Source organism: Daucus carota, chromosome 8 (genome assembly GCF_001625215.2).
Source record: "Daucus carota subsp. sativus chromosome 8, DH1 v3.0, whole genome shotgun sequence".
Taxonomy (NCBI): Eukaryota; Viridiplantae; Streptophyta; class Magnoliopsida; order Apiales; family Apiaceae; genus Daucus; species Daucus carota.
Window position 1 is genome coordinate 2,325,512 of NC_030388.2, and position 17,663 is coordinate 2,343,174.

Consider the following 17,663-nt stretch of genomic DNA (forward strand, 5'->3'; position numbering starts at 1 on the left):
GATAAAAAGGAATCAATTCATTAATTAAAAGCCATACGGCATCTACAAACACAATCGAAATTGGACAGACGCTAAAAAATATCGCTGTTGAATCCTTCCTTCTTGGAGAGGCAACTGAGCGATTTGAAGATGATTTGAATATACACACTTGTTTCCATCTGATTGGTTTTCACCTGAGTGTTCTGAACAATCGACCATAGATGTGATCCCATGATAACCTTCAAATCTGAATCAAACCCATGAAAATCATGCCGATCTATAACCTCGGTCATGAAAAATGTGACAGTCCAGGAATCCGGGGGTCTGGATTCTGACGTCACCACATAAAACCCATTTTTAAACACTTTTGAAATCCTGTATTTTTTTTTTCTTTTTGGAAAGATAATACAAATCAGAGAATTTAAAACCTGAAAACATTTAATAAAAGATTTGAATGAGAACATAAATCCAATGATTTCAGAACCTGAATTTCAAATTTGAAAGCCATAATAAGAGAATTTCAAGAAAACATTGAAACTTTAATAAATGATTCGAAAGAGACATTTCAACCCCCTAAACGCAACAGGATCGCATCCAGGTTACAGTATTGAAATTAGAATCCACCACTAATATTACACAACATCTCTTACCAAATCAGATCATCTTCGATAAGAAGAATCACTGTCAACTATTCCAGCTTGCACCAACCTCATCAACTTTCCTGAACACTCCTCGACCACTGGATCCTCAACTCTGTCTCCTCGCCTAGCATTAGCCTTACTCACAATCTCAATCAATCATCTCATCTTTAAGCCTTTCTGAAATGGTTAGAAAGGAATAGCAAGGGTGAGCAACAATGCTCAGCAAGTAATAATAAACAATGATAGTTCTGAAATGATATAATAGAAGTTCACGAGTTCAAGATATAAGAGGATTCAACCTGAGTTCATGAGTTCATGGTATTGTATAGAATGATTTACAATACCTTGCAGCATTTAAACTGAGAAATTCAATCTTTCCAAAGAATTATTGAATTGGACTATCACATTTTAATTAAAACCAAGGTTAGGCAGCTGATCAGTTCCGCACTAACCCCGAGCAGGCCCCGCCATGCTCTATCACTGGATCCAAGGCACTCATTGGCCTTACATGACCACGAATCTGGTCCACAGGTTTATATAAAAACAATAATCCAATTCTCTAATTCAATTCAAGAAGCCAATGTAAATTAACAGAACATCATCATAAATATCATCAACAACAGAATAATTTCAATTCAAACTTTGATAATAATCTATTCATAAATCATGATCCATCATTTCATAAATCACAGTTCAGGAAATCCTCAACTATTCAGTATCCTCCATTATCGGCTAAGCAACTGAATTTAGCCTGCTAAACCAGCATGACAATGGCGGGTTGAATAATCAAGAAGATCCCAATTCATTCAAAGCTCTAACTATCACTGAGCAACACATGCTTCAATGACAATCTGAACTTCGAATTAATTTGTAAAACGGAAATTCTTTAGAAACTTGAAGATTAGAAAGAATGGTTCAGAATACTCGCACTTTCGAACATTGAAAAGAAAGGTATGAATACTTGAAGCATATACCAAAGGAATGGATCAGAATATTTGCAATATATCCAAGAGAAAGGTTTAGGATACTTGCAACACATATAGAAAAGAATGGATCAGAATATGCAATATATCCAAAAGCAGAGTGTAGGATACTTGCCTTAAATCTGACTCCAGTCTCACATCTCTATCTCATCTCTCCACTTTCACAATCTATGCATCTCGTAATCTCTAGACCATCTCTAGCTATACTCTATTCGCCACTTCGCTTCGCTTACTCAATCATCCCTTATTCGCTTTGCAATACCATTCCGACTTTCTGACGTCTTCGAGCGTACACGTCTCGTCCAAATCCTTTACGAGAATAAGATAATACTATAGTCACTAAACAATATATCGCATATACATATCACGTATATCGATACCCACTTATATACCCCTTTAAACCTATCACATACCACGTAACACATAAGCATGCTTTGACTCTTACATATAGTCAATCATATTCCACATAACATATCACCAATCAATTATCATATGAATCCTATCGAAAATCCGACATCGTCTCGTCTATTTATTAGACTATCCACCTGTTATCCTATCTCAATCAACAATCAACCAACAAGATCCAATCACTATAATCCATATATTCTTATCCAATATCAATCAACTCACGACACTATGTCATCCAAATCATTTATCACACGCATATACTATCATGAATAAACATGTATATCACGTAGTCATTAGTTAATAGCAACCAAATAACATATAATCACATTTTGCACATTTAACAAAAATTATTCAGATTCTCGACTCCATCATAATATTATGTCATATCAAACTAGACTTTATAAGCTTCTGTCTCTCTTTCGTTTCACTTGATTCCGACTTACGGATCAAAAGTTATGATCAAAACCGTTTTCTAACTCCTCTATCGGCACATAACACATCAAACAGATAGCAGACAACACATTACACATAAGGTTTCCCACCCCAATTGATATCAAATCAACTCTTGGGTTAAAAATGATTTTTCGGGAATTTTCTGGAATTTTTAAACATTTTTCGGAATTAAAACGGATAAAAGAATCACTTTTCGGATAAATAATCAAGTCCCGAATACTTGAAATTGGACTTGAAATCATTCATAAACAATTATCGAGCCTTGAAAATAATTTGGAAAAATATTTTAAAGCTCGAAACTATTTTTCGGAATTTTTAAATCAAAAAGGATTAATTAAATCCAATTAATTAATCAATTAAAATCAATTAATAATTAATTAAAATAATTAATCAATTAATATTTAAATTAATTGACCAATTAAATAATTAATTACTAATTAAAATTAATTAACAAACTAATTTAGATTTATTTTTGGATAAAGAAATAATTAAAAAGCATTTTATTGAAATTAAAATAATTAAATAAAACAAATTTTGAAAATTAAAATCAAAGGTTTAAAGTGTAAACTTTTGAAAGTTTTGTCCAGGGTTTAAAGTGCAATTTTTCAAAGTTACAGGGGGTAATTCACAAGTTTCAAAACCTGAGTACAAAAACTTCATCATCTTCAAAACTTCGGTGACCAAACAGCAATAAGCCGCCGGCCACCACACTAACTCGCCGGAAATTCGTTTCCAGGCGTCCTCCACTCACCATCTACTCCAGATCAGTAGTACACACACCCATAAATCAATCCCCCATCTTTAATTAGGCAGAAGTCGCGCGAATTCGCCGGAAAATCCGGCCGAAGTCGGCGACTTCCCGCCGCCGATGGCGGCGATTCGAGCCACCTCCGCTCAAACCAAGCACACCAGCATACTCCCCTTTCTCTCCTCTTTCTATTCATATATACCACTACTGCCCAGATTTAGCGGAACCCATTTTCCGGCCAAAATTCAAACTTTTCCGGCAACAAGCTCAAGAACACCAAGAACACAATTTCAATAATCAAACTGACTTTTCTACATGTTATTGAACTCCGTTTTTGACATATAATATACCAAAACGACGAGAAAAACATGCTCTACATCATAGAATCATCAAATCACATAAACGGAATCGTTTGCAAAAATTCATCATTTAAATCATATAAACTCGAATTTTAGAAAAATAATCTAAAATCACCTGTTGAATCTGCATATAAACGGATGATTAAGCTTGATTCTACGCGTCGATAGCTTCGTTTTGACTATTCATACGCCTCCATCGGATTCCAATAACACCTCCAAATCCTCGTTTGATTACGAAGAACACGAAGAACACACTTCGGTTTCTCTCGGTATTCGTGAGAAGAAACTGGTGAAATGATTTTACGGGTGAGAATAAGCTCTAGAAAGGTCTATTTATATTTACAAATAATTGGTACCCCTTTGGATCGTTTATGACATGAAAATACGTATTTAATAGCTTTATATTAATAAAGCGGGGTCCAATCGGTACCGGTTTTCGAGATAATCATCAAAACGGGGCTTTTTAACTCAATTATTGGTCTGCGGGTCCCATTGCAATTATTACAAGATAAGGATGAATATAATAATCAAAATATCTCGTTTCACGCTTATCGAGACAAACTGGATAATTATCAACAATTAAAATACCCGAAAAACTCCGCCGGACCGACTCCGGGGAAAACCGTACTCCGGATCGAAAAAGTCAAAACACGAAAAATGTCCGGAATATTGAAATTAGGCTAAAGGTAAGTTTTCTCGAAACTTCCGGGAAGAAAAATCGCTACACCGTTACGAGTGGACGGTTTTACGGAAGTCACATAATTAATAAATAAATATAAATATACACAATTAAATCCGTAAATCGATTATAAAATCATCTAACATTCCATAAATCGATATGAAAATATCCAAATAAACTATATTTTCTCCTGAGCATATGGAAATTGAAATCTCTCAAATACGAACACATATGAGCAGTTAACGCAATAAACCAGATAATATAAAATTCACAAAAATTCATATATTATTAATCATATAATACTCATAATTAACCATAATTAATTAACCAACAAATCCACCAATACCACTTACTCACATCACACATATATGCACATAATAATCATCTAGAATTTTCGAAACAATATATGAAAATCAGTTTTAAAAATACAATTATTTATCAATAACACAATAACCCGGGGTTTAAATATAAACCTTTGAAAACTCATTAAACTGGAATAAAATATTAAATCTTATTCCCTTCTTTTTAAGAAAATCATTTATAATATTAATAAAAATATTTTTAAAATCCGGGTTATTACAATCTACCCTCCTTATAGGGATTCCGTCCTCGGAATCAGAGAAAGAAGGAGGACGCATAATCTGAAAAATCCATATTAATCCACATAACAAGTATAATCACATACAACTATTCACATAATCATATCAATATTCAACTAGAGCCAACAATAATATCTAGACAAATAGATTTATAATAATCACATCTAAATTTAATAATATGGGATATTACATTCTACCCCCCTTATAAGGATTCCGTCCTCGGAATCCTCCGAAGAAACTAAAACGTACACGCTTCGTAATATCATATCGTCATTCACCTTTGGTTGATCTTGGCATACCTTTAACTTTAATGAAAAAGGAAAATCAAACTTTTACAATTGCAAAATTCATTTCCCAAGAATCAATCTTGTGGAATTTTGAATAGAACAAAATGTTTTCAAGGTAGATCACATTTGAATAAAGGAGTGACTGAGAGATCTATATGATCAACGAACTTGGTGTTGCGTGTCCACATTAGACACTACTAAAGGTTGTTAACCTTCTTGTAATCACAACACACACAAGTGATGGCGTCCCATCCAACTCCTATCACACAGACAGGTATACCTTGTGTCCCCTATAAATAGGGTTGTTCATCCCAACCAAATTGAAGAAATGTTAAGGAATATCAGAGAATATCAATGAATATCAACAATATCAAAGAACACTAAGGGATATCAAGGAAGATGAAAGGGTATCAAGGAATGTCAAGAAATGTCAAACAATATCAAGGAACATCACTATTTCTTCACAACAAACCTTTATCACACATCTTTGCTTTCCAACTCATACCAATAATCAATATCAATGTCATCTTAGAATTTGAGAAATTGAAGATCTCATTTATCAAAACTTTTGTAGAAAAGATATCATGATAATATCTCACTGATGAGAAAACAATCAAAAGAATCTTTAGTTGAAGAGAGGTATTGCCAAGGTCTTCTCAGATTTTCGCTCTGCTTCAATAAATCATTGTTCGATATATATCCTCTTTTCAACGTTCTCGATAATCGATCGATGTTGACTCGTAATAGCCTCGTAAGATGTCATCGTAGACGTTATAGTTCGTAATAAATCTGGCCCAAGTAGTTCACGTTCTCATGTTTCATCCAGTTACCTTTGAATTCCATAGCACAACACGTAGCGTATCTTCTATTTTCTGACCCGTCAACCTGTGGGTTATGGGCCCACCTTGATGCCATTTGAAATCCCGATTAGCTCGAAGCGTTGTCGTCGAGGACTAACGTTCTAACTTACTCGTAGACATCATCTCTAATAACTGGACTCAACTCCACATACTCTCTATCATGCACTTCTCATCTATCAACCTCTATCTACTAATCTCTCCTTCTAATTCAACACAACTCATACTTTACACTTACTCTTCATATCTCACAAAAACAATATACTTCTTCCAAATATCTGACATGGTCAACATACTATGAACCATGCATCTTTATTATTCTCAAATCAATACCATAGACCATTCTCAACTATGCAGTATAGTCAGAATACTCTGAACTCTGCATCTTTACCATTCTTAACTCAATCATTCACTATCAAACTCTTCTATCTAGGTCTAACCTTGACCTTCATCACAATTCACCATCTCAATTAATCAACATACTAGAAATCATATGTCTAAACTTAAGAATCCTAATCTCTTTAGATATCCACACTTAACTTGATCATCTAACTAAACTCTATGCTTCACTCACATCTCTAGACTATTCCTAAATAGTCCGACCATACCTCTATGTGAGGTTACACCACATTCTTCTCTAGAAAACCTATAACTATGATCTATATTCTAATTTCAAATACTTATAACCTGTTGCTCTGATACCAACTGTGACAGTCCAGGAATCCGGGGGTCTGGATTCTGACGTCACCACATAAAACCCATTTTTAAACACTTTTGAAATCCTGTATTTTTTTTTTCTTTTTGGAAAGATAATACAAATCAGAGAATTTAAAACCTGAAAACATTTAATAAAAGATTTGAATGAGAACATAAATCCAATGATTTCAGAACCTGAATTTCAAATTTGAAAGCCATAATAAGAGAATTTCAAGAAAACATTGAAACTTTAATAAATGATTCGAAAGAGACATTTCAACCCCCTAAACGCAACAGGATCGCATCCAGGTTACAGTATTGAAATTAGAATCCACCACTAATATTACACAACATCTCTTACCAAATCAGATCATCTTCGATAAGAAGAATCACTGTCAACTATTCCAGCTTGCACCAACCTCATCAACTTTCCTGAACACTCCTCGACCACTGGATCCTCAACTCTGTCTCCTCGCCTAGCATTAGCCTTACTCACAATCTCAATCAATCATCTCATCTTTAAGCCTTTCTGAAATGGTTAGAAAGGAATAGCAAGGGTGAGCAACAATGCTCAGCAAGTAATAATAAACAATGATAGTTCTGAAATGATATAATAGAAGTTCACGAGTTCAAGATATAAGAGGATTCAACCTGAGTTCATGAGTTCATGGTATTGTATAGAATGATTTACAATACCTTGCAGCATTTAAACTGAGAAATTCAATCTTTCCAAAGAATTATTGAATTGGACTATCACATTTTAATTAAAACCAAGGTTAGGCAGCTGATCAGTTCCGCACTAACCCCGAGCAGGCCCCGCCATGCTCTATCACTGGATCCAAGGCACTCATTGGCCTTACATGACCACGAATCTGGTCCACAGGTTTATATAAAAACAATAATCCAATTCTCTAATTCAATTCAAGAAGCCAATGTAAATTAACAGAACATCATCATAAATATCATCAACAACAGAATAATTTCAATTCAAACTTTGATAATAATCTATTCATAAATCATGATCCATCATTTCATAAATCACAGTTCAGGAAATCCTCAACTATTCAGTATCCTCCATTATCGGCTAAGCAACTGAATTTAGCCTGCTAAACCAGCATGACAATGGCGGGTTGAATAATCAAGAAGATCCCAATTCATTCAAAGCTCTAACTATCACTGAGCAACACATGCTTCAATGACAATCTGAACTTCGAATTAATTTGTAAAACGGAAATTCTTTAGAAACTTGAAGATTAGAAAGAATGGTTCAGAATACTCGCACTTTCGAACATTGAAAAGAAAGGTATGAATACTTGAAGCATATACCAAAGGAATGGATCAGAATATTTGCAATATATCCAAGAGAAAGGTTTAGGATACTTGCAACACATATAGAAAAGAATGGATCAGAATATGCAATATATCCAAAAGCAGAGTGTAGGATACTTGCCTTAAATCTGACTCCAGTCTCACATCTCTATCTCATCTCTCCACTTTCACAATCTATGCATCTCGTAATCTCTAGACCATCTCTAGCTATACTCTATTCGCCACTTCGCTTCGCTTACTCAATCATCCCTTATTCGCTTTGCAATACCATTCCGACTTTCTGACGTCTTCGAGCGTACACGTCTCGTCCAAATCCTTTACGAGAATAAGATAATACTATAGTCACTAAACAATATATCGCATATACATATCACGTATATCGATACCCACTTATATACCCCTTTAAACCTATCACATACCACGTAACACATAAGCATGCTTTGACTCTTACATATAGTCAATCATATTCCACATAACATATCACCAATCAATTATCATATGAATCCTATCGAAAATCCGACATCGTCTCGTCTATTTATTAGACTATCCACCTGTTATCCTATCTCAATCAACAATCAACCAACAAGATCCAATCACTATAATCCATATATTCTTATCCAATATCAATCAACTCACGACACTATGTCATCCAAATCATTTATCACACGCATATACTATCATGAATAAACATGTATATCACGTAGTCATTAGTTAATAGCAACCAAATAACATATAATCACATTTTGCACATTTAACAAAAATTATTCAGATTCTCGACTCCATCATAATATTATGTCATATCAAACTAGACTTTATAAGCTTCTGTCTCTCTTTCGTTTCACTTGATTCCGACTTACGGATCAAAAGTTATGATCAAAACCGTTTTCTAACTCCTCTATCGGCACATAACACATCAAACAGATAGCAGACAACACATTACACATAAGGTTTCCCACCCCAATTGATATCAAATCAACTCTTGGGTTAAAAATGATTTTTCGGGAATTTTCTGGAATTTTTAAACATTTTTCGGAATTAAAACGGATAAAAGAATCACTTTTCGGATAAATAATCAAGTCCCGAATACTTGAAATTGGACTTGAAATCATTCATAAACAATTATCGAGCCTTGAAAATAATTTGGAAAAATATTTTAAAGCTCGAAACTATTTTTCGGAATTTTTAAATCAAAAAGGATTAATTAAATCCAATTAATTAATCAATTAAAATCAATTAATAATTAATTAAAATAATTAATCAATTAATATTTAAATTAATTGACCAATTAAATAATTAATTACTAATTAAAATTAATTAACAAACTAATTTAGATTTATTTTTGGATAAAGAAATAATTAAAAAGCATTTTATTGAAATTAAAATAATTAAATAAAACAAATTTTGAAAATTAAAATCAAAGGTTTAAAGTGTAAACTTTTGAAAGTTTTGTCCAGGGTTTAAAGTGCAATTTTTCAAAGTTACAGGGGGTAATTCACAAGTTTCAAAACCTGAGTACAAAAACTTCATCATCTTCAAAACTTCGGTGACCAAACAGCAATAAGCCGCCGGCCACCACACTAACTCGCCGGAAATTCGTTTCCAGGCGTCCTCCACTCACCATCTACTCCAGATCAGTAGTACACACACCCATAAATCAATCCCCCATCTTTAATTAGGCAGAAGTCGCGCGAATTCGCCGGAAAATCCGGCCGAAGTCGGCGACTTCCCGCCGCCGATGGCGGCGATTCGAGCCACCTCCGCTCAAACCAAGCACACCAGCATACTCCCCTTTCTCTCCTCTTTCTATTCATATATACCACTACTGCCCAGATTTAGCGGAACCCATTTTCCGGCCAAAATTCAAACTTTTCCGGCAACAAGCTCAAGAACACCAAGAACACAATTTCAATAATCAAACTGACTTTTCTACATGTTATTGAACTCCGTTTTTGACATATAATATACCAAAACGACGAGAAAAACATGCTCTACATCATAGAATCATCAAATCACATAAACGGAATCGTTTGCAAAAATTCATCATTTAAATCATATAAACTCGAATTTTAGAAAAATAATCTAAAATCACCTGTTGAATCTGCATATAAACGGATGATTAAGCTTGATTCTACGCGTCGATAGCTTCGTTTTGACTATTCATACGCCTCCATCGGATTCCAATAACACCTCCAAATCCTCGTTTGATTACGAAGAACACGAAGAACACACTTCGGTTTCTCTCGGTATTCGTGAGAAGAAACTGGTGAAATGATTTTACGGGTGAGAATAAGCTCTAGATAGGTCTATTTATATTTACAAATAATTGGTACCCCTTTGGATCGTTTATGACATGAAAATACGTATTTAATAGCTTTATATTAATAAAGCGGGGTCCAATCGGTACCGGTTTTCGAGATAATCATCAAAACGGGGCTTTTTAACTCAATTATTGGTCTGCGGGTCCCATTGCAATTATTACAAGATAAGGATGAATATAATAATCAAAATATCTCGTTTCACGCTTATCGAGACAAACTGGATAATTATCAACAATTAAAATACCCGAAAAACTCCGCCGGACCGACTCCGGGGAAAACCGTACTCCGGATCGAAAAAGTCAAAACACGAAAAATGTCCGGAATATTGAAATTAGGCTAAAGGTAAGTTTTCTCGAAACTTCCGGGAAGAAAAATCGCTACACCGTTACGAGTGGACGGTTTTACGGAAGTCACATAATTAATAAATAAATATAAATATACACAATTAAATCCGTAAATCGATTATAAAATCATCTAACATTCCATAAATCGATATGAAAATATCCAAATAAACTATATTTTCTCCTGAGCATATGGAAATTGAAATCTCTCAAATACGAACACATATGAGCAGTTAACGCAATAAACCAGATAATATAAAATTCACAAAAATTCATATATTATTAATCATATAATACTCATAATTAACCATAATTAATTAACCAACAAATCCACCAATACCACTTACTCACATCACACATATATGCACATAATAATCATCTAGAATTTTCGAAACAATATATGAAAATCAGTTTTAAAAATACAATTATTTATCAATAACACAATAACCCGGGGTTTAAATATAAACCTTTGAAAACTCATTAAACTGGAATAAAATATTAAATCTTATTCCCTTCTTTTTAAGAAAATCATTTATAATATTAATAAAAATATTTTTAAAATCCGGGTTATTACAATCTACCCTCCTTATAGGGATTCCGTCCTCGGAATCAGAGAAAGAAGGAGGACGCATAATCTGAAAAATCCATATTAATCCACATAACAAGTATAATCACATACAACTATTCACATAATCATATCAATATTCAACTAGAGCCAACAATAATATCTAGACAAATAGATTTATAATAATCACATCTAAATTTAATAATATGGGATATTACAAAAAACATCAAAACACACCAAACACAAAACAAACCAACTCTCACAAGAAGGAGAGACTAACAAAACCCAAATAAATTGGGAACTTATTGAATGAGAAATAAGATTTCAAAACAAGAAAACATGAAAAAAAAAAGGGAATCGGGGCTTTCCACCAGTGAAAACTGATGGAAGCCCCTTCAAAAATCTTTGACGGAGGCTAGGGAGGCTAGGGTTTTGAGAGAGAGAAGAAGAGGATGACTACTAACTCACCACAGAGGTAATCCGATTCTTGGTAGAATATTAATTGTGGAAGGATTTCTATCCAAGATAGGAAAAGATGGTAATTATCATAAATAGGATTTTGAAGTTGATTAGGATTAGAATATTGTGGTGCCTATAAATATAGCTATTTGTAGGAGGTTTATGTATTGCAAAAGCTAGAGAGTTGTGTGAGAGATACACAAGAGAGAACTTTTGTGATCAAGTTGAGGTGTTTGTATACAAGAGTGTTGAGTGAGGGAGCGACTCCAATCTTGTAATACATTCATATTTAGTGGATTGGTGGTTTTACCCTCCCTTGAGGGGTTTCCACGTTAATTGTTTGTGTTCTTTACTTTCGTGCTTGTTATTGTGTTTGATTAACGTCAATCTATAGTGGATGCGATCCTAATAGGTCGGGTTTGGGAATTAAAATGACCCAATCCAATTAGTTCAGTTTATAAAAAAATTAACTCATTAAATAAAAGAAATATACATCCCAATCATACTAATTAAAAATTTGGGTTGTGTTAGTTTGGTTGGGTCAGTTTTAAAAGTAAAATTGAAAATCGGTAATAAATAAACTATCAATGCCAAGAGAACAAACTCCGTAGTTCACGAAATCAAAGTAATAAAATATTTATAAATTATGAACAATGTGGATGCACTTAATATCAGAGTTAGATGTTCACTAAAATTTACTTTACTAGCTCGATGTCATTGACTTGACTCTTCCAGAATATAGCTAACAAGTACATGAAAAAAAGTTAGCACGAATTAGACATATATTATTTAGCAAAACAAATTAAAAAAACATTGAAATACAATCAACTGAGACAATGGAATTTGCATGCTCTATATTGTAACATCATTGGATTCAAACATAAAGATGTGACAGTACTAATCTATTTATTTTGTATATAAACGGGTTGAGTTGGGGTGGTTAAGGGTTATAATGTTAAACCCTGACCCAACCCAATTTATTCGGGTTTTTCAAAAATGAACCCATTTAATTATAGGTTTTGAATGATTCAGTTTAATCGGTTTAAATAAGATTTGGTTTGGGCCGGATTTCTAAGTTTGGACCGGTTATGTTCACCTCGGCATGTAGATGCACAGTAACACTATACCAAAAGCCAATCTATTTATTTATATAATAATTCCTGAATGATGCCCAGTCACAAAGTCCACCTCACTCTTTAAAAACCACATAAAAGCCACGTAAATGCCACGTAAAATCCAGCTCATTGGTTACTATAAATATGTAATCTATAATTTCAGCCTTAATTTGTGCTTCCTATTCTTTGGATGTTATGACACAATTAATTCGTGTTGAATGGCTGTCATTTTTGGTATGTATCCTATTTTTTCTTTCCTTCCTTACAATCATTCCAGCTTTTATTTTTAATTGTCTTAACTAATATGTAAAGCATTGATTGTTTTTCAAAATCAAATCAATTCTTATCATCTATTTTAAAAACTCAAATTCATCGGTATCTCTCTCATCTTTATTATTTTTCTCCTCCGGTTTCAAGTATGTTAATTGAATAATTAGTATAACTTGCACAGGAAGTTTACTAATTGTAACAGACTTTATTTTACTTATTTGATTCTTTTAATTGATTTCATATGTGTGTGTATATCCATATATTTGCGTATCTATAATTATAACTAATTACTTCCAATTTCTCATTGATTAAATATGGGAAGACATCCTAAGCACTCTGAAGACTTTATTGTCCGATGTTGCATGAAAAATTAAAAATTCAAAAATTGAATTATCTCTTAAATTGTTGATCATCTTATCTTAAAATATTTAAAATTATAATATATTTATGAAAATTTCAAACAATAATTTTTTATCTTTATACATTTAATTTATTTCACATCTACATATATATATTTTTGTATATTTACCTATTTTTAATTGTAATTTTTTGCTTATCTCTTTCGAATTAAATTTGTAAAGACTTCCTAAGCACTTAAAAGATTTTTATATGATATTGCATTAAGAAATTCAATAGATTGAAAGAGTGATTACCTCTTAAACTACTAATCGTCTTTTCTTAAAATATTTAAAAATAAAGAAAAGTTAAAATATTTTCATAAGATTATATTAAAAAGAATAAGGTATTAATGCACGAATAAATATGTTATACTTTAAAAAATTATGATTTGACTATTATTTTGTTAAATTTATTTATGTGTTATTGTTTTCTTCATTATTTTATTTTTTAGTTTTAATAAAGTAATTCTTATATATAAAAAATGTGAGATGCGTCATTATATATGTTTTACTCTCTTATTTTTTATTTTAAAATAAATATGAAATTAGTTCAAAATTATATACTAAAGCACTAACAAAGCGTCGCAATAGTAGGGTGTGTGAAGCAGCATTTAGTTGATATTTAAGCATGCTCAATCAGCTGCATAATCAATGCTTTTTATATACTTAATTGGTTTGAATTTTTTTAATTTTATTTGAAAAATAATATCTTTTGAGGATCAGAAATTATAAGCAATTTAGAAGGCACATGTGGTCAATATTTAGCTCTGGTTGATTATATGCATGATTGGTGCTTCAGAATGGGAAAGGAGTGAATTTCATTCGATTCTTTCCATTACCATCTAAAAATTTGTAAAATTGGAATCATATGGTTGTCTCTCTTCAATTTTAGATTCAAATTTCCTTGATTATAGCTTTCGTTAAACAATAGTATGACAAGAATTAAAACAATGATTTTATTTATTCTAATTTGTTTGATTGATTTCATATCTATGTATATGTATATGTCTATATATCCATATATTTGGTAGAGAGTGGATATATATATATATTATGCTAATTTGTTTGATTGATTTCATATCTATGTATATATGTATATGTCTATAAATCTATATATTTGGTAGAGAGTGGATATATATGACCGTCATCAAGACCTCATATCCTTGATTGTTTGTATTCATCTTTATTTTTATTTTTCTTTTTTAAGGCTGATATGGTAATTTCACATTGGAGTGGATCAACCCATCAAGCTTCCGGTTCGACCCCGCATCTTCTTATTCAAATTAACACTGCGATGAAACATTTCGGATCTTCAAGAAACCCGACCCGAGTATCGTTGGATCTGAGAGCACATTCAAATCATATCACGATCATCATATCAAGATTAGAATTTAAAAATAGCATTAATCACGCATCCTTGAATCGTGCCACTGATCACGACGTCAGTTCAGATTTAAGCTTTACTACTTATTTGCATATGATATTCTTATCAGATCAAAGCAGATAATTTTAATTTCACATTCAAAACCATTCTTTCTTCCAAGCCTCTAATCGTGACGAGTATGTTTTCTTGCTTAGTTTTCGAACTGATTTGTGTCCTCGGTTGGATTTTACTGCAGTACTACTGATCTTGGCTTTCTTTTCACATTAATTTTTCCACCTACGAACTTTGCTTTGCGCTTATTTACTTTATTTAATAATAGAATTCTACTTATCTTACACAAAACGCGTTGATCCGTGTATGCATCAGGTAGTATCTGTCAAAGTCCTTTTGCGACGATGCTTCGACAAGGGATGACGTTTCGAAGTCAAAAAGAGAATAACACCATTGGTCGTGAAATAGGTTTGCACTATTTCCAGCTTAATTTACAATATTTGCTCCATTGTGTATATTTGTTTATTCTATTATTGTTGAACGGGTTCTGAAGTTTGTTGTTTGAACGCTGCAGGTATCATAATCAGTATATGATTTTGTATTTAACGTGTTTGATAATTTGCTACAGAGAAAAGCTGAGAAATCCGTCCTCACGATTTCTATTGATTTCATGTTCAAGGAATTTGAGATTATTTTTGATTTCTAACGATTATTTTTGCATAATTTCCTTTCGTATTGATAGTGATTAGGTTGCACATATGTACTCTAATGCATTTATTGAGCCACTTTTTGTTATTGAGTTTTCCTTGCAGCTGCTGAATAGAGATGATTCGTCCATGCAACTATCGGATGCTCATCGTGTGAAGATTTATATTCACTTTTCCTCAACATCTGCTTATTGATCTAGACTTTTTGTTTACATCTTATCGTGTGTCATTGTTGTTTGACAAGAACCACCGAGAATGAATATGACGCAATTTCTATCCAGATACATGAATCTAACCTGCTATAACTCATATGTAAATACGGAAAAGTAGTCAAAATATTGATTTTCAATGATTTTGGCATTTATTTCTTTTGTATAATATGAAGATGTTTCCCTATTCACTATATTCAAGTTTCAAATCTAGACTTTTTGTTATAATTTCAAATTAATGGAGTCCTTTTTCACTCCACAATTTTAGCTCTTGATAAGGAAGTTTTTATATATTAGATTTTTAAATATTCGGATACATGGATCTCGACTGTTATAGCTCATATGCAAATAGGGAAGTCAGACTTTATTTGATTTCCACTGATTTTGACATTAATTACTAAAATATTTTTCTATTAAATTTTTGCAGTTTTCATGTTCATTATATTCAATTTTCAAATCAAGACTTTTTGTTATAATTTCAAATAAATATCTCACTCCATAATTTTAGCTCTTGATAAGGAAGGTTTTATATATTTTGACTTTTTAAATTTTTTGATACATGGGTCTAGCCTGCTATAACCCATATGTAAATAAGGAAAAACAGTCAAAATTTCTTTGATTTAACTGATTTTGGCTGTTATTATTACAATACTTTTTTGTATAATATATACTGGTTTCCATATTCAATACATTTAATTTCCAAATCAAGACTTTTTGTTATACTTCCTAATCAATGGAACACTTTTTAACACTACAATTTAGCTCTTGATAATGAAATATTTATATATTAATTTTTTTTTATATTTCCAGATACATGGATATAGACTGCTATAATTCATAGCAAAAAGGATTTAAAATTTAAATTTATTTAAAATATTTTCAAACGATAATTCAAAGCATTGATTCTAGCACAATCCCACAAATTATGCATTCGTTCTAGCTTTTGTTTTTAACTGTCTTAACTAATACGTAAGCATTGATTCGATAAGTGCTATAATTCAAAGCATTTGAAATTTAAATTTATTTAAAATATTTTCAAACGATAATCTATTAAAATGGTTGAAGAAACGAAGACCACATAAGGATACTAAACCACCTGGTTGTGAAATTGTTTCTTCAGGTACCTCCAGAGTCGGAGCTTACGGTCTAACTTGACTTGCTTAAAATAAGAATTGCAAGACTAATACAAATATGATGCATGAAGAAATGATGAGTGGTAATTCTGATGTTTTCGTATCATGGACGAAGTATTTTCATCCGGGCTATGTTGATTTAAAATGACATTTTATTTTATTAAATTTAATTTTTAATTTGGGATTATTTGATGGTTTGATTTTCTGTTCTTAATCATAAAAATTATTTCACAACGTCAAAAGAAAAACAACTACAATATCAGGACACCCGTGCGCGGGTAAGAAAATCTAGTAGAGGATAAATTTGCGAAGATATTTATAATGCACATAGTATCGTTTAATAGTGCGCATAGTATAGTTTGACGGAATTTTTGTGTTAGATTCAGTGGCCTGTAGACTTGTAGTTAAAAGTAAAAAGATTCCAATATTAGATTTTTTTCCTTTTCTTTTTTAAATAAAAATTAAAAACAAAATGCCTAACAAAATATAACCAAAATATTATATTACAAACTATCTTTGTTTTTGCTTGTTATAATACAGGTAGTATAATTGGTATAGACTATCAAATCAGTAAATCAATAAAATTCTTCGTTACCGGTCACCATAACAAACAACTGACAGAACTATTTTTGAGAAAGAGAAGCAAAGCAGGCCCTAAGCTGTGTGGGCTGAGGCCCGTCCATCTAAAACGAAATTTAATACACAAGCCGCAATAAAAATAAAATTGGGCCTCAAAGTCCAATATCCAATACGAT

The 17,663-nt window shown here is 32.2% G+C and overlaps 1 long non-coding RNA gene across 3 annotated transcripts; it reads right to left on the reverse strand.

The window, feature by feature from the left end:
- Positions 1–497: 497 nt before the first annotated feature.
- LOC135148356 (uncharacterized) lies at positions 498–11,458 on the reverse strand. 3 transcript variants are annotated; one of them, XR_010286464.1, is made up of 5 exons: positions 10,108–11,456; positions 8,140–8,333; positions 3,687–7,218; positions 1,719–1,912; positions 498–797 (listed from the first exon to the last, which is right to left on the reverse strand). It is a non-coding gene; the product is annotated as an uncharacterized LOC135148356 (long non-coding RNA). The 3 variants fall into 3 exon arrangements; XR_010286466.1 differs by lacking the exon at positions 8,140–8,333 and having other exon boundaries at positions 10,108–11,458; XR_010286465.1 differs by lacking the exon at positions 1,719–1,912 and having other exon boundaries at positions 10,108–11,458.
- Between the last annotated feature and the right edge of the window lie 6,205 nt (positions 11,459–17,663).